Below are 23,695 nucleotides of genomic sequence, written 5' to 3'. Positions count from 1 at the left end.
AAACCCCCCGGTGTTCCTCGTCCATCTATTGCCGGAGCCGCGGGAAACCCGCTTGAAGTCGACCGAGACTCCGACGGCGACGGCCCGCTCCTAAGCAGGCCTCCTCTCTTTACTAATGCCCTATACCTAACTATAGACAGTCCAGGGGGGAGGGGATTGTTAGTAACGGAAACTAAATGCCCCATTGCAAGCAATAAATCCAGCCAGGTCGACCTCCACATGGAATTCAGAACGATGGTTTCCAGAGGTCCGCCCTGGAAACATAAAGTCAAACAAAGTGAATTCTAGGCCTAATCAACACGATAGGTTAACTGATCTGTCTCTTTATCATCACCCATCATCCCTCACTTGTGCCCCGCCGGCGTATACCGTTAGAATAGACGGGGTAACATTCCATTGTTGTCAAAAAGTCAACTAATTGGTTTATTTGTTATGATGTATTAATAATTACATTTAAATAATGAATTTCAACAAAATATGGTTATTTTTTCATTAAAGTAAAATAAATAAATTAATGTTCTGAAAGCTTGAAAGAAGTGCTTTACATTATCCTCAATTTCGTGTATAATACACTATATGTCATATATGTGTAAGTATATTTGTTATTCATATATATTTATTCGTTTATATATGTAATTTTAGTATGTATGTATATCAATAATTAGTAGTACCGCATTCGAGTATTCTGACACTTCCTTATGGTTGACTGGGAGAGAATGCTTTTAGCATTAAGTCCGCCATGTACACATATTTGTACTAATGAATAAATAAATAAATAAATAAAGCCTATTCAAACGTTATTTAGATAGTTAAGTTACTTATAAGTGGCCAAATGTATATAATTCAATACATATTCTAATAACATAAAAGCACAAAGCCTAAACAAAAAGCAAACTGTATTCCTTTATTAAATATTTTTGCCCAAATTCCTCGTGGCTTGTATCACTGCCTGCTCTTTTGTCCATATGCGGTCGGCGTGGGCTCGCGGCGCCGATGCTGGTTTACTAGACCGTGGCCCGCGACATTCGTCTGGTTTTATCCACGGGGTGGGCGTATGCAATTCGTCAAGAGATTCTAATCGCCAGCAATATGGAACATAATTCAAAATAACCCATAAAATTTACCATACCCAGTAATATCGGGAAACTTTCTATTAAAGAGTGCGTTCACGAATCCTTACTAATATTGTAAATAGGAAAACAACACGTCTACACATAAATTTATTTAATTACCATATTAAAGTCTAAAAAGGGCGTAATATTTTTTTTTGGAGTGTACCCCAAAAAACGCCATGTAGGTCCCGGCATGAAATAGGTCAACCCTATCTTTCCCGTGGATGTCGTAAGAGACCAAGGGAGGGTGAGTGATGGGCAGCAGCGTCCCTCTAAAAATATCTCTGAAGTCTAATTGCGGTTGCCAATCCGCCTGCCGAGCGTGGCAACTACTGGCAAACCCCTCACAAGAGGGAAGCTTATGTTCAGCAGTGGATAATTAAAAGCTGCTATGATGATGACGTAGATGATGTATCGCAAAAATGTACGAGTTGTGGGATAGTAAATATATATATATATATATATTCTTTATTGCACTTGTAAATTGCATTTATAAATATTGTGAGCAAGGGTGGACTTATCTCTGACAGAGATCTCTTCCAGTCAACCCAATGCAGTTAGAAAACTTTTATTGATGAAGCAAAGTCCATGGATGATTTAGGCATAGATTTTTGTGATTTAAAGAAAAAACGTTTTGATAGGCAAAGTAGATAAATTTATCTGAGAAATTAGTACAGGTATGGGGCTGATATACCCAAAGAAGGTAAAAAAAAGACCTTCAAAATTAAAAAAAATTGTGAAAGTAACTCAGGTTATATAGGTCAGGGAGGGGGGGGGAGGGGATTGTTAGTAATGGAGACTAAGAATCCGATTGCTAGCAATATACCAAACCAGGTCGACCTCCTCGCGGTTCCCCCTGGAAACTATCATGGTTAATTCCTGATGAATTCTTCATGATGGGCTAACTGGCCTGTTTTCATTCTCATCTATCACCCTTCACTGGTGCTCCGCCAGCGTATCCCGTTAGCGCAGGCGGGGTTAAAAAAAAAAAAAAATCAGGTTATATTTTATCCCGGTCCATAAACATATGCCGGTTACGCAAACAAAGTCGCGGGTAAAAGCTAGTAAACAATAATAATAATTACATTAATCCATTACCCTAAGGTTGTCTTGTAAAGGTTGCTCTCAGCAATAAGACCGCCTCACTGTACTTATACAACTGTATCGTTACATTTATTAATTGTCTTGCTTATTCCCTATTATTATCGTATTGTTTCTCTCACTCTAAGATACAGGTTATTATATTTTTGTCTCGTACATTGCCAATCTATATACTTTATAATTTTAGATCTAACTTAACATCTACTCAACAACTTTACCAAATAGTAAAAATTGTCTTTTCAAGTTTTGGTCTTCTGAACAGGTTAGCAACTACGCAAAGAATTTTACATACAAAATTATATTAATACACTTTTAGCTAATGTTTTTTTTTATATTTGAGTATTTACCTTGTTTCCTTAAAAGCTTCACTCGGCTACTCTATTCCGCCGACGCGTAACATGTTCTCGGGACAAAAACTAATTCGGGCGTGAATTTATTGCTGATTATCATCTTTTTGACACATTCTCCATGTAAATGGTTTGACAAGACGCATATGATTAAATCCTTACTTGAACAGTTTACGGGTTATTATTTTGTTTTTTTTTTTAATGGGTGAAAATGATTTTTTTTTATACAACTTAGAATGGCAAACAAGCTAACGGCCCACCTGATGGAAAGTGGTAACCGTCGCCTATAGACATGAGCAGTACCATGGACATAACAGAGTATACTGTTTCGCCCATGATACCCCCATGCGTTGCCACTCCTGAGGACTCAGGTGTTATTCCTCTGTATCCAATAAATTCACGCCATATCCCACCCTTCAAACCAAAACACAGCCATGCAAACACAACTGCTTCACGGTTGAAACACGAATGGGACAGAGGTATCCAAGCAAACGACTTTTGTACAAAGTCTCCATCTCCGTCTGCGCTATCAGTGTACGCTAGCAGAATATCAATGCTAGATAGATAAGAATCAAAGTAACTCAATTGGCCAATCGTAATGAATTCAACTAGAATTAACCACCTATTAGGTGAATATTGATAGATAGATACTCTTTATTGTTTCCCCCAAAAGATTATAATAGTGAACTTATTATAAATATAAACAATTACAAGAAATAATCACAGTGAGAAAACAATGGGCGACCTTATCGCTAAGAGCGATCTCTTCCAGGCAACCTTTGGATGGAGAGGAGTAATTATAAACAGTTTGATCGGAGGCACGATGAAATTCTATTATTTCTTAAAATACAGATTTGATACATGTATCTAATAATGTAAAACATATATCCCTACTAATTATACACACTTACTTAGTGTTTATTTAAGAAATATTATTTTAATGAACAATTAAAATAAAACAACTAACTATTATTATTATTTTTATGAGGTTGCCATTTTGGGAAACAATCAAAATTATTCTAAATTGTAGTTTTTCGCTACGTGTTGCCAGGGTAAACATTAATTACCAAATTTTTAGTTCAGAAGACAGGAAAAAATCAATTGATATATATCGTAATATATGTATATCCGCTGATATATATCGATAAATCCTGATATAAACATACACATAATATATTAAATAAATAAATATATAAAATATTACTATATAAAACGATTAAATAAAACAACTGCGATAGAAGAGCAAATACTAAGCTATGCTATTAATAATAAATATTATGCTAAAGACGTATGAAAAGAAAGGTTCCCACATGGTTTTTTTTTTTACAAAGTATTCCGAAATGCATTTATATAGTGGCAGCTTTCCAAGATATTGTGCAGTCAAGTTCAACGTGGTCGGTCGTGATGCAAATGTGTGACTTCAGCGTATGAATGAAGTCATTGCGTGGGCGCGAGCCGCCGTAAATGCCTCCTAGTGCATAAGATAAACTTGTATGCTTATTTTTGGATTAACAACGTATAAATATTGAATTTGGACTGTTTCGATTTATGGTACAAGGAAATGAGACAATATTTTAAAAGAATAAACAATGTAAGCAATGGAAGCATCAATCTGGTAAAACAATATGATGAAGATAAAATTGAACTATGTCATTCATGTTGACAGTGTACGGGTGTTTTAATTTTTATATGTTTAGTGCACTGACATCACTAATTGTCTATGTTTTATAATTAAGAAAAATATAATTGTTTATGGTAAGAGAGCAAATTGTCAAATTTGTAATAGTGCTTTTTTCCGAAACTTTGTTTTTGGCGGATGCACTTTGTGCCGTGCCATAAGAAAGGAAAAAAAATTGTAATAGTAATTAAAGTAAACGATATAAAAGTAATTAGTAAGTTATATTAAAGATAAATAACAGCAAAATAACAGAAATATAAATAAAAAAACGACACAAGCAAATATTGCTTTACAAAATTAAAATACTCGCTTCAGTCTTGGCAAAATTGTTATTTTAAAAATAATTACATGCAAATACATTTTGCTCATAATCACAACCATGATTTAGAAACCGAACTACTGAATTGTTTTTGATTAAATTTCTATGAGATCAAACAGAAAGTATATCTTATCAAATAAAAAAAAAATAAACTCTGAATCGGTTTATAAATGACGGACATCTAATGTAATAAACATAAAAAATATACAACCGATTTGTGAACCTTCCTCTTTTTGTAATTGGTTAAAAAAGTTTCCCAATTCTCATGCAAACACATTGCGTCCAGATTGTTTTTTATAGAAAGATGCTAATTTACACAAAGAGAGGTAATTCTTTCGATTTCAATATGTAATCCTTTATTTTAATGCAACTTAGAATGGCAAACAAGCTGACGACCCACCTGATGGAAAGTGGTAACCGTCGCCTATAGACATGAGCAGTACTATGAACATAACAGAGTATACTGTTTCGTTCATGATACCCCCCATGCGTTGATATTCCTGAGGACTCAGGTGTTATTTCTCTGTACCCTGTAAATTCACTGCCATATCGCACCCTTCAAACCGAAACACAGCCATGCAAACACAACTGGTTCACGGTTAAAACACGAATGGGACATAGGTACCCAAGCAAACGACTTTTGCACAAAGTCTCCCTCTGGTATGACGATGATATGAATTGAGAGTTGAAATTGTATTATGTTTTTGAGAATGGATACTAATAAATTACAAGCTTCGGTCGACAAAGTTTGTTTTACGACAAAAAATTGTTTATACAAGAGAATGTACATTGAAAAAAAAAAAGGTAAATATAAAAACTGCCGTATTGTTGGATAAGTAAAGTTATTAGAAAATAAAGTGTCACGGAGAGAGCAGTGGAACAATAAATGTCGGTTTAATTGCACAACTCGGTGACAGACGGAACACTCCGCCACTGGACGGTGGACAATGACGGTGACCACCTATTGTCTAACAGCAGACCTGTGCCAAATAACGAGACGATTATGAAACCATAAAAAAAAATCAATTAAATACAATTCTGTCACTAGTGAGGAATCTACTCAATAACAAACCAGCAGGCAGCTGGGGGAAAAGGGATTATTAGTAATGTATTGCTAGCAATACACCCTATCAGGTCAACCTCCACGCGGTTCCTCCTGGAAACCATCATTAATTTTAGTGGAATTCGTCACGATGAGCTAATTGATCTGCTTTCATCATCACCTATCATCATTCACTGGTGCTCTGCTAGCGTATACTGACAGCGCGGGCAGGGTTACCATTCCATTATCACCCATTAAAAAAAACCGGCACGCAGCGGGCACTTGGGGCACTCAACCTCACAGCTGGCCCTTTTTTTTTAATTTCATAGAAAACATATGAATGAATGAATGAATGAATGAATGAATCTTTCATATCGGTCGGATATCTATTTTCGAGTTAAGAGTCTGTTATACTATGTATTCATTGAAAGTAAATATTATAGATATCGATATATATTGTCAACCTCTAGTAATATCTTGATTAATAAAATACATAGGGAGACTGTACAAAAGTCAATTGCGTGGGTACCTCTGTCCCATTCGTGTTTCAACCGTGAAGCAGTTGTGTTTGCATGGCTGTGTTTCGGTTTGAAATGTGGAATATGGCGTGAATTTACAGGGTACAGAGGAATAACACCTGAGTCCTCAGGAATGGCAACGCATGGGGGTATCATGGGCGAAACAGTATACTCTGTTATGTCCATGGTACTGCTCGTGTCTATAGGCGACGGTTACCACTTTCCATCAGGTGGGCCGTCAGCTTGTTTGCCATTCTAAGTTGTATATAAAAAAAAAAACATAGATATAACCCACCCCTAGTAAATACATCATTCCATCATCGTACATAAAAAAAACAACGATTTCCATGTAACTATTATGGATGGCAATAATATATCGACAATTCCCATTATCGAATAGCTATGAGCTGCCCCTTCAAAAACAGGCTTTTATCGAATAGTAATAAATAACACACTTATACTAATTACAGAGTCGTATGTATAGAGGAGTCGCGTCGCTTTCTAGGAACGCGGGCGATAAATTTTATCTTTAGGCCACGAAAACCTGTGGGACAGGGATGAGGGAGGAGTAGGTGCGCGGCTGCGCGCGCGCATCCCACGGTCGCGGCTCGCGGGCCTGCGCAGGCACTCCGGCGCACCGTGCAGCTCGCAGCCTCGCCGCGGCTCTATGTTCAGTGATCGCTCGGACGCTTCGCACATCGCACGTCGCACGCCGCACGCCCCATAACAGTTTAGTCCACAGCACGCGAAAAAAAGATAATAAAACCAACCGACCCCGAGTGACCCTTGAGTGCATACCGAGCGGCCGACACGAACGAAACGACTTCGCGAAGACATTCCATTTAACAATTAAATTATTACGATTAACTCAACACTAACACGCTTCGCTTTAACAACGTGAGCTTAATTAACTTTATTATAAGTTACAATTAACTTAAAGGTGAAAACGAAAATCAGCGAACTGTGCATTGGAAAAAGTTGGCGATTTTTAAATGGTAACGGGCGGCCGTGGTCCGCTGTAGCTGGACACAGGAAGAACGGAAGCAAGGTGGCCGCCCTGAACGACACGCAGCCAGCAGCCAGGCCACTCACAGGTGAGTCAGTATACTCGTACTGCACTATTTTTTTTTAATGGATGATAATGAAATCGTAACCCCGCCCGCGCCATCGGCATACACTGGCGGGGCACCAGTGAAGGATGATAGGTGAAGATGAAGCAGGTCAGTTGGCCCATCGTGACGAATTCAACAAGAATTGTTCACGATGGTTTCCAGGGGGAACCACGTAGAGGTCGACCTAATAGGGCATATTGCCAGCAATGGGGCTGTCAATCTCCATTGCTAACAATCCCTTTCCCTACCTATACTGCACTATTACCATATATTAAGTCAGTAACTTTTTACCTCTCAGCTGACAGCTGAGTGAGCCCGTGGCTGCGCGCGGCGCCTTTTCTTTATAAGCAATCGTGAGCGCGCATACATTAGGTTTGTCTTTTTTCGTGCATTTCATATAATTTCTTTCCCTTTGTCACGCATGTGTGTAATTAGATGCACATATTCATTATTGTGTTATTGTTATGACGGACAGTGAATACCTTTCGAGTGGTTACGGAATTCGGATGCTGAGAGTTTGTTTGCTCACTGTCGTATGCGGCCGGCTTTGTTCGGCTACTGCTAAAACAAACACTATTGTCATCCATTCGTTGTTTACACAATTTGTTCATTTGTTTCTTAAATTCTTGTGATGTGTATTGTTGTACAGGCACTTTACACGTACTTGTTTTTGTTTAAAAACATAATATATTACCTGGATATTTATTTAGTTTATTATTCCTACATTAAAGGTATAACTTAGTCATATGTACCTTTGTCCCATTCGTATTTCAACCGTGAAGCAGTTGTGTTTGCATGGCTGTGTTTCGGTTTGAAGGGTGGGATATGGCGTGAATTTACTGGGTACAGAGGAATAACACTTGAGTCCTCAGGAATGGCAACGCATGGAGGGTATCATGAGCGAGACAGTATACTCTGTTGTGTCCATGGTACTGCTCATATCTATAGGCGATGGTTATCATTTTCCATCAGGTGGACCGTCAGCTGGTTTGCCATTCTAAGTTGTATAAAAAAAAAAAAAAGTCTATTCTCTGTTAGAAGAAGTGTAGTTTCTTCTAACAGAGGATTGCATAATACACGTACACTGCAATTGTCCATGCCGTCACGGATACTAGGAATCGATTCACGCCTTTCAATACGGAATGGCCGTACACATTCCATGACAATATGGCACATGTCTTCTACCTTCTTACATGTAATAGATACGCTATTAACAAATGCAGTGATGTTTAAGAGAATATTCAATGGTTGAATATTAATTGTACTCGTAATTAGACAGGTAATATTCTGTCTATTTATATTAGAATAAGCATAAGAAGAATGCTGATATCGCTAGCAATAGGGCTTTTAGACTTCCATCACTAAAAATCTCTTTCCCCGTATAAATATATGTTATTTATACCTACAGCTGTCAAAGAATAGAAGATACGCTGATAATGATTGCGTTCTTTAAGAAATAGTCAAGCTCTACGATAATTTAATAACCAGTCTATCTGGGGGGAAAAGGGATTGTTAGTAATGGAGTTCGACATTGCTAGCAATATGCCCTATCAGGTCGACCTCCACATGGTTCCCCCTGGAAACCATCGTGAACAATTTTTGTTGAATTCGTCACTGACCTGCTTCATCCTCACCATCATCCTTCACTGGTGCCCCGCCGGTGTATACCGATAGCACGGGTGGGGTTACCATTCCATTATCACCCATTAAAAAAAAAAAACAGTCTATCTTACGTCCAAGTCGTTAAACCAACGATTCTTGTAACGTAACACAATATGTTACTTTTCCATGTGACACCTAGTAATTATCGTTTCTACGGTTGTAATATATCATTATTTACTTTATTATTCATTTGGTATTAATCATATATTATATTACTACGTACATTTATTGGCTCGGATCGCGTAATCTACAAAAATGTACACAGTACCTATGTTTGTTCTAAACATTATACTTGAAGTCGTATGATCGCTATTAGCGTTTCTCATGACAATGACAATTTTTTTTTGATGGGTGAAAATGGTATGGTAACCCCGCCTGCACTAACGGGATACGCTGGCGGAGTACCAGTGAAGGGTGATAGATGAGAATGAAAACAGGCCAGTTAGCCCATCATGATGAATTCATCAGAAATTAACCATGATAGTTTCCAGGGGGAACCGCGAGGAGGTCGACCTGGTTGGGTATATTGCTAGCAATGGGATTCTCAGTCTCTATTACTAACAATCCCTTTCCCCCCATACTTACAGATTGGACCCATTGAAATTTCATCGGTTTTGTTCTTAAATTTTCTAAATTATGGTTTTGTCACAATTGAAGCAGTTTTTTATGGGGCACTGTCTTAATTATTTTATATTCTATAAAAATTTTCACTAGTTCCTTCGCATGATCAGACTATGTACACTGGACTGGTTAAAAAGTACCCTATGTACTTCTCCGTCCACTAAAATATGTGTATACTAAATATCACAGTGAATAGTTAATCAATCATAGTTAAATTTAACGACCATTTCTATAACCTAACAAATTAAAAACGCCGAATAATAATCCTTAGTAATATTATAAATGTGAAAGTGAGTGTTTGTTTGTTACCTTTTAGCGTGTTTATGGGCGCAACCAATCGTCGTGAAATTTTGTATAAACCTACCTACTATTTAGAATGGAGAAGGATATAGGCAAATTTTTATTGTTCTCAATCAATATTGCCAGACAAAACCGCAGGTAAAGACTAGTAATTTAATAGACACACATTATAATTAACACCTGAGTCCTCAGGAACGGCAACGCATGGGGGGTACCATGGGCGAAACAGTATACTCTGTTATGTCCATGGTACTGCTCATGTCTATAGGCGACGGTTACCACTTTCCATCAGGTGGGCCGTCAGCTTGTTTGCCATTCTAAGTTGTATAAAAAAAAAGTCTATTCTCTGTTAGAAGAAGTTTAGCAGCTTCTTCTAAAAGATTCTTCGTATAAAAAAGAAAATTAAAAAAAAAAACACACAGGACTGCGAAAGAAAATATTGATAAGATAAACCTTTTTCTAACTATCTACAAAATGTAGTTAGAAAAAAGCAAAGTATGTGTAAATAGACAATAGTGTTGCATTGATAAATATAATAGATACATCGATAGCGCACGACTGCGCCGGCGCAGTCGCACTGGTTGTTAGCAATCGGTTTTGAAATATTACATTTGATAGCGCAGCCAACGAGGCATTTAATATTAATAGTTCTAAACGCACACTAACAACGTAAATCGTGTAAAAAAAAAAGATGTAAACGATCCTTTTTATCAGATCAATGAAATCAGATCCAGTTTAAACTTGAGAATAAACAGACATGTTATCCGACCGCCAGATTGTTAGCGTTATATCAGATTTAGATAGGTTGTAAAAATATCATTAAAAATAATTATATAGATCTAGTTAAGTTCATGATAGAAAATATCACAAATAGTATATTTATTTATTTATTTACAAGAAACATGGTAAGTGTATAGATGTTACAATAAGTATAAGTCCTCATATTTCGCCATAATTAGGCATGCAAATATTAAAACTTAAAAAGAATAAATGTTAAACAAGTCATTAAAATTCGAAATGTTATATAAAAAAAAAAAAAAAAAAAAAAAGGCAGACACTTGTCAACAATAAAAAAGAAAGATACAAACTTTATAATTGATAGGTATGTTTTAAATTTATCAATTATTTTTAACCTATGTAACATTTAGAAACTTACTAGTATACTATGTTGTGTCCATGGTACTGCTCATGTCTATAGGCGACGGTTACCACTTTCCATCAGGTGGGCCGTCAGCTTGTTTGCTATTCTAAGTTGTATAAAAAAAAATTTGAAATGTAATACATAAATTATGTTGCCTAGTATACTAATATAAAGAAATGATTGTTTGTAATAGATATACTCAAAAACTATACAACCGATTTTAAAAATTGTCTCATTAATAAAAAACTATATTATCAGCAAGTCATATAGGCTATAAAATAATATATTTCCAAAATATATTATTAATATATTTCTTATTTAGAAAATATGTTATAATGCAATATGCTGTTGGTGTTCCTATAAATACATAAATTAAGAAAGAATTGTTCTGCCAATAACAAACTTAATTTGTAAAGGTGTTTAGATATTTGAGAAATACACAAAAATCATAGGGAACTGTTGTTTTTAATAATTGATACCGGATACAAACAATTTTAAAATAATACACAATTTATTTGTACAAATAAACTACAAATTTAAGGAAATAATTAATTTATCATGTCTATTCTATATTCTATATCTACTGTGGTTCAAATCTTAATAATTAAAAAAATAAAACAAAAACTTTAAAATCGTTTAAAATATCACATGGTATAAAAAAAAATATAGTTGAGAATCACTTTTAATTTAGAAAACTACATAAAACAGATACTAGCTAAGACTACTTTGTGAAAGTTATTATAATTGAAATGTAAATATATCGTAGTTGCGCTTTACGGAGAGGGAATGTGTAACAAAATGTTAATTAGCTAAGTACCTACTTCATCTGACCACTCTGCCTAACCGCGGTTATAATAGTTTTACGTAACAGCGGTTATCCGTTGTGACCACAAACTGTTTTTTATGAAATTGTTTAAAAATAAAACAAAATGATCATTTAATGGAATCATCTTATCGTCTAAATAATCTCTTTCATCATCATCATACCAGATATACATTCTACCAGAGGGAGACTTTGTACAAAAATCGTTTGCTTGAGCACCTCTGTCCAATTCGTGTTTCTACCGTGAAGCAGTTGTGTTTGCATGGCTGTGTTTCGGTTTGAAGGGTGGGATATAGCAGTGAATTTACTGGGTACAGAGGAATAACACCTAAGTCCTCAGGAATGGCAATGCATGGGGGGGGGGGGGGATTATGGGCGAAACAGTATACTCTGTTATGTCCATGGTACTGCTCATGTGTATAGGCAACGGTTACCACTTTCCATCAGGTGGACCGTCAGCTTGTTTGCCATTCTAAGTTGTATAAAAAAAATATATATCTCGCATCTTAAAGGTTACCTTAAATATTTGTGAAAGTTTACTGTAGAAAGAGATTTTTTTATGCAAATTAGAATGGTAAATGAGCTGACGGCCCACCTGATGGAAAGTGGTAACCATTGCCTACAGACAAAACAGAGTATACTGTTTCCCCCATGATAGTCTCCATGCATTGCCATTCCTGAGAATTAAGGTGTTATTCCTCTGTACCCTGTAAATTCACTGCCCTACTATTCTCAATGTATAAGGTTTCCGATTGCTAACAATTACAATAAAATTATTTACAAAAAGATTTTTTTAACTTGACGTTTTTTTTTTCGTTAAGTTCTAGCTTTTTTGCAAGAAAGTAATAAATCAGTTTCGAGGAATGTACTTGTACCCTAACCATCAGTGCGTGAATAAATACACAATACTAGTTAAGGAGAGCCCGCGACTTCGCCCTCACAGAACCTATTATTCCCGTGGGAACCTTTGTCCTGTGAGTAAAATGAGTAAAATTTAGAATTTTATTGGTCTAACATTTATGCGTAATTATACTGTCAAAAATGGCAAGTTAGAAAGTGGTAATTGTCGCCTATAGATATGCCCAGAAACCTGGTCAGCATCCCTGCATTTTCCAATCCTGACGTCCAAAATCATGCTACATCTTGTGTCAGGTATACATACTGAGTATCTTACTCTCAGACCGAAACAACAATGCATCATTGGCTGCAAAACAAAAATGGGTAAGGCTACGGCATCTAACCAGGCAAGCCTTACAAAACTTATATTTTTTTATAGATATATAAACACTTATACATATTTACTATAGTCCATTTGTTTGGTAACAATTTTTTTGTGACAAAATTTAACACTCCTTTTCTCACGATAGGTTACGCCTTTTATATCTTGCTGGTGCTGGAGATGTGAAGACTGTTTAACCATTTACCATTAGCCAATTTGTTTATCACTTTCGTTGTATAAAAAATGGAGTTTGCTACCTCGCCGTGTGTTATACGCTGGCCAGTATCACTGATACTCTAGGACTAAACGTACAGAAGGTTGCGTGTCGTTGCCGGCGCTGGTCGTTATAAACCGATCACGCCCACGTCCTGCAAACTGCACTATCGTTTTAAATCTGGTGATGATGTATACCACGGCACAGGGACGCCAGTCGCCACTAATATGTAGTTTGCCTTATCATCCCTGGCACATCATAAAGGAATCCACCGTTTAAATTCTCGTTTATTTATAAAAATTACGGTACTCGGTACGTGCCGTGTGGTCGGCATAGAATGAGCCATCCCTTCCTTTCCCTTTGGTGTCGTAAGAGGCGACTAAAAGAACTTAACGGTCGAGAGATGGGCAACGTCTAGCTCAAATTTTCCTTTATACAACTTAGAATGGCAAACAAGCTGACGGCCCACCTGATGGAAAGTGGTAACCGTCGCCTATAGACATGAGCAGTAGCATGGACATAACAGAGTATACTGTTTCACCCATAATACCCCCCATGCGTTGCCATTCCTGAGGACTCAGGTGTTATTCCTCTGTACCCAGTAAATTCACGCCATATCCCACCCTTCAAACCCAAACACAGCCATGTAAACACAACTGCTTCACGGCAAACACGAATGGGACAGAGGTATCCAAGCAATCGACTTTTGTACAAAGTCTCCCTCTGGTTTACAAATATTCCCACATTTCTCCAAGTCCAAAGCCCATTTCACTTTTCTCCGAAAATTTACTAGTACTACCCTGTGCACCAACTCATTTTAAAGAAGTGAATTGGCACATCCAGCACTGTAAAATAAGTTAGCACAATGGCGTGGCGTGGCGCAGTGTTATCTATGACTATTTGGAATATTTAACTGCATATGTCTCTACGCTAGATGCGACAGTGAATACCAAAAATCTTAAACTCCTCCAATATATTTATAAATTTTAATTTATCCAAATTCTTTAAACTTGAGAACTACATCAGCATGTCATTAATTTACGGAAACTCATCTGGTCTATATCATGTTTTTTATCAGACATCTGCACTAGCGACAACCCTGTGGAATCTATAGGAATCAATGCTGCCTTTGGTCTAACGAGATTATCATCGAAACCGGTGGCGTCATTTGCACTAAGATGACATTGTATATAGACAGGTGGTGTGCACAGCCAGCTCGGTTCACATGCCGCTGGTTTACCTACTGCACTATTTAAATAATTTCTGGATGCATATTTTTTAGCATATGTAATAATGTTAACATAAAAGTGTATAGATACAGATATCGGGGTGACCTATCATAATAAGATAGATTGAGAGGGAGGAGTCGATACCCTCAACTGGGTATTTAAACATGAGACGGGTTTAAAATGCATCAACAATAGCACTTTGTTCTTTGTGCCAATCACGCATAGAACTTAGCGTGAAATAATATAATTTACCAATAAAAGATTGAGCAAACCTTTTATTGGTAAAATAGATAAATAACACGAGCTAACTGGTGTTAACATTGGTTTTCCCCTAACTCGTCACAATGACATCACGATTATGACAGATGTTTCACTTTCCGTCTATATGTAATAGTTAAATCACAGTATTATTTTTACACTCACTGATATAAATTGCTTACATACAAAAATATATAATTGCTAGAAAATTTTATTTAAAAAATATATTCCGTTGAAGGCTTCTTATTAGACATCTAATTATACAACTTAATTAATTATTGCTCATTAATAACAGCATTTTTTCCTTTTATGTATGTATCCTTAGGGTTAAGGAAAAGAGACAAATTATAAGAACTATTGAGGACAGAAGGGAAAAAATGTTGGGACATTTGATACGACACGACGAACTTATGAACATTATAATAGAATGTAAGATGGAAGGAAGGAAGGGAAGAGGGAGACCGAGGCATAGTTACATCAGGCAGATCAAGGAAGGAGTTGGTGTCGTGTCGTATCAAGAGGTGAAGAGATTCGCTGAAAATCGTAGTGAGTGGCAAGAGCTCTACCGACAAGAGTGCAGGGGCTCTAGACAAATGGCAAGCGATCGATCCGTCGATGGAATCGACATCGCTAGCGAGTCCGTGAGACAGGATGAGATAGCAACGCTGGGTGACTCATTCCAACTTACGGTACACTCGCTAGCGATGTCGATTCCATCGACGAATTCGCTTGCCACTTGTCTAGAGGTCCCAGCTCTTAAATAGAATATATAGAATAACAGCATGCAAGGCATGCAGTTCGAACTGTATAAAACATATCTATAACATGTTCCTCGAAGCCTTATCAATTTCTTGGTAGTCATCGGCTCCGAAATAAATTAACAACAGCAGGATACTGAATACTCTTGTTTTTTTAAACATTTCTTATATCCATTGCATATTCATTAATATAATGTATACTTAACTCTTAACATCCTGGTCGTTTCATAAATAACAGTCAGAAATGGTGATGCAGTCTTATACTGCTGCATTAGAATACAAAACTTTATTAGACATATTAAAGTGGCACAATAATAGTGCATATCATTACATACCATATTTATTATGTACATTATCATAGTGGCATTTAAACATGGTTAATTTATGAACAACCTCCGGAGCGCAATGGTTTGCACAAATGCTAAACTCTTCTAATCAAACCTGTTTAGCTGACGAAGTTTTCTAAATTTGCTTGGATTTGGATGTTCTGGTTTAGTTCCGATAGCTCCATTTGTATACATCGTTTGGATTTTCACAGATAATTACAATTTTGCCAAACCGGTTCTGATGTTAAAGGAAACTGACTTTCGGTACTTCGGATTTGGTTTGAACATTCCTAATTTGTGCCGATGACGCGCTGCATCGATAGGGTTGTCATCTCTAAAATTTGCCAACCAGGACAAGACGCGTAAAACCCCGGATTTTAGAGCCCAGAACCTGGATATATATTATATTTTTTTTAAATAGTGTAATAAAAAAGCAGTTAAAAATGTCATAAATCACCTTTTTTATTTATTTACAGACCTAAAAGTTAAATTTAGCAATGTTTTATCATCACTAACAAAACAAAATTAAGCCCAAGACTGTAAATTACGACCAGCCCGGACGCACCCCGGATGCCCTCTAAACTAAGACAAATCTAGGACAACCCGGACAGATGGCAACCCTATGATTCAATTATCGTATCATCCGAAACGTTGGGGACAATAAAAATATTGTTTTGGAATAAGTTTTTGCGCGCCATGTCTCCTGCGCGGCGCGGTGTAGGCGAACGATACAGCGATTGTTTCATCTATCCTCCCCCGCTTCGATTAGCGAGCCCACATCTTCTGAACTTGGCCACTTTACCACTCCGTAGCCGTGCGCAGCTTGTGTCTTACCTGTCCTTCTGATATTTTGCTATTGGTAAGTTTCTATATCTATTTCACACAAGTAAACTGCCTTCCTAATCTTTATTGGCACACATAAGGCTGTGCAACCTCTTGTGACATTACTTAAAAGATCTAACCTTTTAGAAAGGTCTGTCTGACACTTCTAACATATATTGCTTATAGACTTACTATTGACTGTTTTAATTTTACTGTTTACATGTTTTACACCAATGTATACTTTATTAAGCGCCATTTAAAACTAATAATATCCTCATTAAAGTATTCTAAAGAGAAAAGAATGGTAGTCGTCCGTTTTAAATTTAAATAGATTCTCCGTACCGTGTGTTGGGTATAGATGTTATTAGCTCGACGACAAAACAAAGATTTTTAATTATGCAACAACATAAAGGCTTCGAGGAAGTTTCAAGGTTAGAAATCTGATCTCGCATTGGGCACGGGAATCTTTCTTATGATGATATCGTAGCACGCAATACGTACTCATAATTGTTAAATGTACATTCCATTAGAACACCGTGACAGAATATTTTATTTAATATTAAAAACTACTCGCTTCGAATATAAAGTTTACATTTTTTTTATACAACTTAGAATGGCAAATCAAGCTGACGGCCCACCTTATGGAAAGTGGTAATCATCGCCTATAGACATGAGCAGTAACATGGACATAACAGTGTATACTGTTTCGCACATGATACCCCCATGCGTTGCCATTTCATACATTTTGACAATCAAACCCTTGGGAATTGAGTAGGTAAAAAAGCATAATAAAAGATATCTGATTATCGTAATCAGGTAAAATGTCAAATAAAATAAATTAAGATTGTTTTAAAACAACCGACTTCCTTTATAACAAGACCAGTTATTCTCAATTAAAACTAAACATTTGAACCGATTTTGATAAAATTTCTATGGGACTGATCTGTAAGAATATCCTTTTAAATAAAAAAAGAATTTTCCAAAAGGCTTTATAACTGATGGAGCTATGAGATAACAAACACAAAAAAAAAATACAACCGATTTGAAAACGTCTTTCTTTGTGAAGACGACTAAGAATTTGCACAGAAAACTTCCAACCTCCATACCGAATGCAAACTTACTATCAGAGTTAAATAAGATCGTTGGACAGGTTATATCTACAGTATTACTCGTCTATTTTATTATTATTTATTTTTTATTGACAAAAAAAGTCTAATATAAAAGGCGGACTTAATACTATATAGCATTCTCTCTGTGTAAACCTTTGGCAAAACAGAAATGTAATTATGCGGTGAAAAAATTATCAGTACATGATATAACAAGTACATATAAAAAAAATGCAATAAATACAATGTTTATTAACAATTGACTGCATCTAGAATGAATGGAATTCTTGTTTCTGTCACGCCAGAACACTAAAAGTTGAGCAACCTATTCAAATTCTTAACGGAATTACGAACTTTTAAAAACTTAACAGGCGTCGGTCACGTGATTACAAATAGACTTGCATTGTCTATGCTTTTAGCAGAGTATAAAACTTTTGTGCCAGTTTACAGAGGTCTCGTACTTTATTTAATTTTATTTTATATCGGTCCTTTATTTCACAACGGTTTATATCAACTTATTCCTTGTATAGTCTATGATTGTTTAGCCTCCATCGATAATAGACACCAACATTTCCTATTTGTGTTGGCATTTATCAAACTATACGTGATCCTTATTGAATTATTCATAGTTTTGTAAACATAATAATTTATTTATCTATTGCATTATAATAAAGCAGTAAAAATATTTGGTTTCATACGAGTAGGCACATAATACATACAATACATACAATAGAATGGGCCACCCCTTCTTTTCTCATAGGTGTCGTAAGAGACGAATAAGAAAGGGCAAGGGATAGGAAACAGCGTCCCTCTTAAAATATCTCCAAAGCATAACTGCTGTTGCCAATCCGCTGGCCAAGCGTAGCAACTACTGGCAAAACCCCCCTTTATAGAGGAGACCTACGTCCAGCATGTTAATTTTTAATTATGAAATACGAATACATAATACAAATAAATAGGTAAAATATTTTTAGCACAGTTTACTTGCTTACTTATCTAATTAATTATAGTATTTAATATACAGTAAACGCTTTATTTAAGCAACTAATTTGAACCAATTTCAATAAAAAAAAATCTTATAAGGAAATGTTGCTTATGGGGGAAAAAAGGAGTATAAAAATGTTGATATGTAACAAAATATTCCTGTTCACTGTCTGTGGTAATATTTAATAAAGGTGCAACACTGGTTGTTTGGTACATCTGAAAGTGACACGTATTTTTAATCGCTCCTTAATATATTAATATATTAAAATAAAATTACAAAAAAAAAAAAAAACTTACCGTCTGGAAAATATTTTTACTTATTTCTCTTACTAACTAAGCTGAGTGGAATAAATAAGAAATAAAGAATGTTGCTTATAGAGAGGTTACTTATATAGAACGTTATAAGGTACTGTTTGACATAAAATTGGTGTTCTTTGTTATTAAATTTTCTAAGTACCTATGGTAACGAAATAAAGAGTTTAAACGGGAGACTAGTATTGTTTTTTGAAATTTTTACCTTTGAAAATTTGGTACGCCGTAAAAACTTGTACAATGTTTTAAATATTATATTAATTGCGTTGTGGTTATTATTTTCAAATTCTTTCTGAATTTCTTACTGGTTCTTATCGATTCGACTTATTTAAATAAAATTACAAATATTAATATAACTTGTAAAAAAAAAAATTGTCTTATAATTTTATATTAAACAGTTTATCTTAATATATAGATTTAGCAAAACTCCTTTTAAAAATCTTAAACATTAAAATATATTTGTCATACTTGTAAAAATTTGTTTATCAGAGGGAGACTTTGTACAAAAGTCGATTGTTTGGACACCTCTGTCCCGTTCGTGTTTCTACCATAAAGCAGTTGTGTTTACATGGCTGAGTTTCGATTTGAAGGGTGGGATATGGCAGTGCATTTACAAGGTATAGAAGAATAACACAGTCCTCAGGGATGGCAACGCATGAGGGGTATCGTAGGCTAAACAGTATACTCTGTTATGTCCATGGTACTGCTCATGTCTATAGGCGACGGTTACCACTTTCCACTAGGTGGGCCGTCAGCTTGTTTGCCATTCTAAAAAAAAAAGTAAAAGAAAAGAACAGAAATCATTTAATGATCATTTGTGCTTCCGTTCGCTTGGTGAAGAGTTCTATCGTATCTACTATAAACTGCTTTTAGTACGACAGTGTGTTATAAACAACAACATAGAAGGCATAATTCTACTCTATTTATCCCACTAGTGTCATCGAATTATAGACAAAATTCGTTCCTTTGGCGAGCTAGCAACAACTTTAATACTATTTCTAAAACTCTTAATATAGATCTATTTTCGAAAAACATAATATCAGTGAGAGATCAACTGAGTAGGCAATTTTTTATTCATAGTCAGTTTGAATAGCTATTGTATGGACAAGAAGCCCATATTTTAATCAAATATTTGTAATTAATTTTTACTTTGTATTTTATTCACCTTTTTTTTTTTTGCTTTGTTTTCGTTCTTGTTTGTTTTTTTTACAAACTTTTATTTAACTTCACTTTTTTTGTTAACTCCTATTTTTGTTGCTTTGTGTACAGCGCCTTGTATCTATATTGTTGCCACTTGTGAAAACCTATTAGTGGCTTATTTCGTGATCCTAAACTGTATTTTTTTGCTCTAGTGTCGCCCTGGTTTTCCTATGAATAAACAAAAAAATAAAAATAAATAAATAAATATAAATTTGATGTGACATTTGCAAAACATTAATCAACCTGTTTCAATTTAACAAATGATGTCACTGACCGCCAGTCATTGCTGGTTTCATCAATTTCTGCTTAACTTGTGTCTGTCACGTGGTCACAGGTGACGTCACTAATGCACAAACATCCTAATCGCGGATCAGGACCTTGGCACAAAATAGACTCAAGTAGAACCTGAATAGTCGTGAGTAATGTTTACGTCTGTCTGTAACAACTATAGGTACCTCTCATATTGACGATGAATGTAATTCGTTGTAATTATTATCAAGCCATGTTAAATATGTATTTATAACTTACCAGCGACCCGTCCTGACTTCGCACGTGTGGACATTTTTATAACATTTTAAAAAATGGTTATTGTGATATAACGATAATAGTATCGCGAAGTTTTTCGTAGTTATTGATATTTTCTTCAATATTGTAGAACATACTTTTGTTCTATCACCAATAGTTTCCGCAGCGCACGCGATCAAAGATATTTTATAGCATTTTTTACACCTTCAGTTACGTTACTAAAGTTTTAGTAAGGATCCCTAATCTTTTCTAGCAATAAATTAAATAAAAATTAAATAAATAAAAAATAAAAATTTCATTTAAAATAAAAATTATTGTAAATTGTATTGTATTGTAAAATCATGAATGAAATGTACATAATTCACATTGAACACTGATAAATGATTTAATATACAATGGCGGATTTATCCCATAAAGGGATCTCTTACAGTCAACCTTTGAGAAGCTGAAAGAAAACTGTAGAATGTACAATTGTAAATTTCTAGTTATTTCACAAAAATAAGTTTAAACTTGATGTATTTGTACGGAACCCTTGTTGCGCGAGTCCGACTCACACTTGACCGGCTTTTTGTATATAAATTGTCACAGCTCTACATGCTGATATTGATATTCCCTTCCATTTCGGGTGTTGCTGGAAGAGAACTCTTGCAGAGTTAAGCTTACCTTTGTACATTTACTTTCCATTATCATATATTTGTATGTATTAGTACGTGTGTACAATAAAGTATAAATAAATAACTGTAGATAAATATGTGCTATGAAATAGACATACATGCATTATTTTCTGTCATGTAAGACAGCCAATAGCTCTGACATATCATGATGCTGTAATGTCTTAACCTAACAGCACAGTTCTGAGTTGTATAAAAAAAAAACAGTAGCTTCAAGACTGACCAAAGGTTCACCTCTAGTTACTAAAATATTTACAGACACTACCTGTAATAGTCCAGTAGTTTTTTTTTTCCTTATACAACTTAGAATGGCAAACAAGCTGGCGGCCCACCTGATGGAAAGTGGTAACCGTCGCCTATAGACATGAGCAGTACCATGGACATAACAGAGTATACTGTTTCGCCCATGATACCCCCATGCGTTGCCATTCCTTAGGACTCAGGTGTTATTCCTCTGTACCCTGTAAATTCACGCCCATACAACGTGTTTAAAATTAGTCATTTGAAATCCGACGAAGGTAGTCGAAAGTTTGTGACGTCATTAGGCGAGCGAAGACGCGGGTACCAGCTAGTAATGTCATATTGTTGTCAACAAGATCAACAGGTTTGGCCGGTCTGGAACTTGCGCAGCTACTCAAACCTGTAGCCACATAATAATATCATCTTTACTTGAATAATATTAAGTAACAAAACAGCACGGTTATTGCATTGATGTACTAAACATGTAAAGCAACGACCATGCAACTTTGTTGCATTATTGAACCTTATAATAAAGTCTTAGCTTCGATGCAGAGTCAAGGTATCTCTACCATCATATCAGCTTTTACCTAGCCCTTGCTGAAAATAAGCTTCCATCTTGAGGGGCTTTGCCAGTAGATACCACTCTTGGCAGATTGGCAACCGCATTGAGGCTTTAGAGATGTTTTAAGAGTGCCGCTTCTGGCCATCCCTTCACCTCTTGTGATACCTACGAGAAAGGAAGGCATGGCCTATTCTATGCTGGTACCAAACGACACTTCACTTAATCAAAGGGAATGGGGGAAAGGGATTGTTATAGATGAGAATGCTAAAACACTCAACCAGGTCGACCTTAGCCCATCATGGTTATGATGAATTCATCATGAATTAACCATGATAGTTTTCACTGGTGGCCAGCGCCCGTTAGCGCAGGCGGGGTCGAACAAAAAAAACATCAAATGGCAATTATTGCAATCCAGACTATTTGAAATATATAATATTCATAGAAAAAATCTTTTTTCTGTTTGCTATTCTCCATAGAGAGAGGAATTCCATGTCCTATTTTAATCTTGTACTCGGATATATGATAAATCCATCATACACATGTTTTAACATAATATATTTATAATTTACGCTAATGTTATTAACTTTTATTAATATTACCTCGTATATTTTGTTTTTTGATGGGTGAAAATGGTATGGTGACCCCGCCTATCTCTATATTATATATATATATATATATATATATATATATATATATATATATATATATATATATATATATATATATATATATATATATATATATATATATATATATATATATATATATATATAATAAGTATCACCATATTGTTATATTATTACCCTATATATTGCTAAAGGTGCATAGAGCTTTTAAACGTAGTTTATAAGTTTTAGTTACAGCATAGCAACTTTCATTGTATGTATATTTGTAACGTTGGAGCCCACTCGTGCACTATCTCTTGTTAAACATGGTTTAGTTGGATGTAAAACAGTCCGCTCAATGCATTATCACTTCCTAGTGAAAATTTAACATTTCATTTTGTGTTTAGGCTCGTGTTTTGAGAATTACAACGTGCAATATCAAGTTGCCTTGTGTCCGCCCGCTGCGCCGGCGCCGGTGTTAGATTATCTGGCTTATTGGCACAATTTTTTTTATGAGTGATTATGATATGGTAACCCCGCCTGCGCTATCGGTATACACTGGCGGGGCACCAGTGATAGATGACTGATGAAGATGAAAGTAGGTCAGTTAGCCCATCCTGACGAATTTAACTAGAATTAATCACGATGGTTTCCAGGGGGAACCACGTGGAGGTCGACCTGACAGGGTATATTGCTAGTAATAGGGCTATTTGACCCCATTACTAACAATCCCTTTCCCCCCTATTGGCACAATTAAATTTATAATTATAGGAACATATCTATATTATTTTATTAGATATTTTATACTTACATTTTACAAAATAAAATCGCATAAAATAAACAAATAATCAAAATAAAGTGTTATATATTAAATTATTTTTTTATCAT

General features: G+C 35.5%; 1 protein-coding gene across 6 annotated transcripts in view; it reads left to right on the top strand.

Annotated features, from left to right (window-relative positions):
• The first annotated feature begins 6,775 nt into the window (after positions 1-6,775).
• The window catches only part of LOC113520734 (microtubule-associated protein futsch), a 110,569-nt gene continuing 93,649 nt past the window's right edge, over positions 6,776-23,695 (top strand). For 3 of the 6 annotated variants that reach the window (XM_052897408.1, XM_052897407.1, XM_052897406.1), the window contains exon 1: positions 6,776-7,211. The gene's annotated coding sequence lies outside the window, so the exon portion shown is untranslated. Of the gene's footprint in view, positions 7,212-16,562; positions 16,640-23,695 lie in introns of those variants that run through there. The other 3 variants (XM_052897405.1, XM_052897403.1, XM_052897404.1) reach the window with 2 other exon arrangements.

This window comes from Galleria mellonella, unplaced genomic scaffold (genome assembly GCF_026898425.1).
Source record: "Galleria mellonella isolate WM207_F2 unplaced genomic scaffold, CSIRO_AGI_GalMel_v1 utg36, whole genome shotgun sequence".
NCBI classification, from domain to species: Eukaryota; Metazoa; Arthropoda; class Insecta; order Lepidoptera; family Pyralidae; genus Galleria; species Galleria mellonella.
The sequence above is the reverse complement of the archived record's forward strand: the minus strand, read 5'-3'. Positions and strand labels throughout refer to the sequence as shown.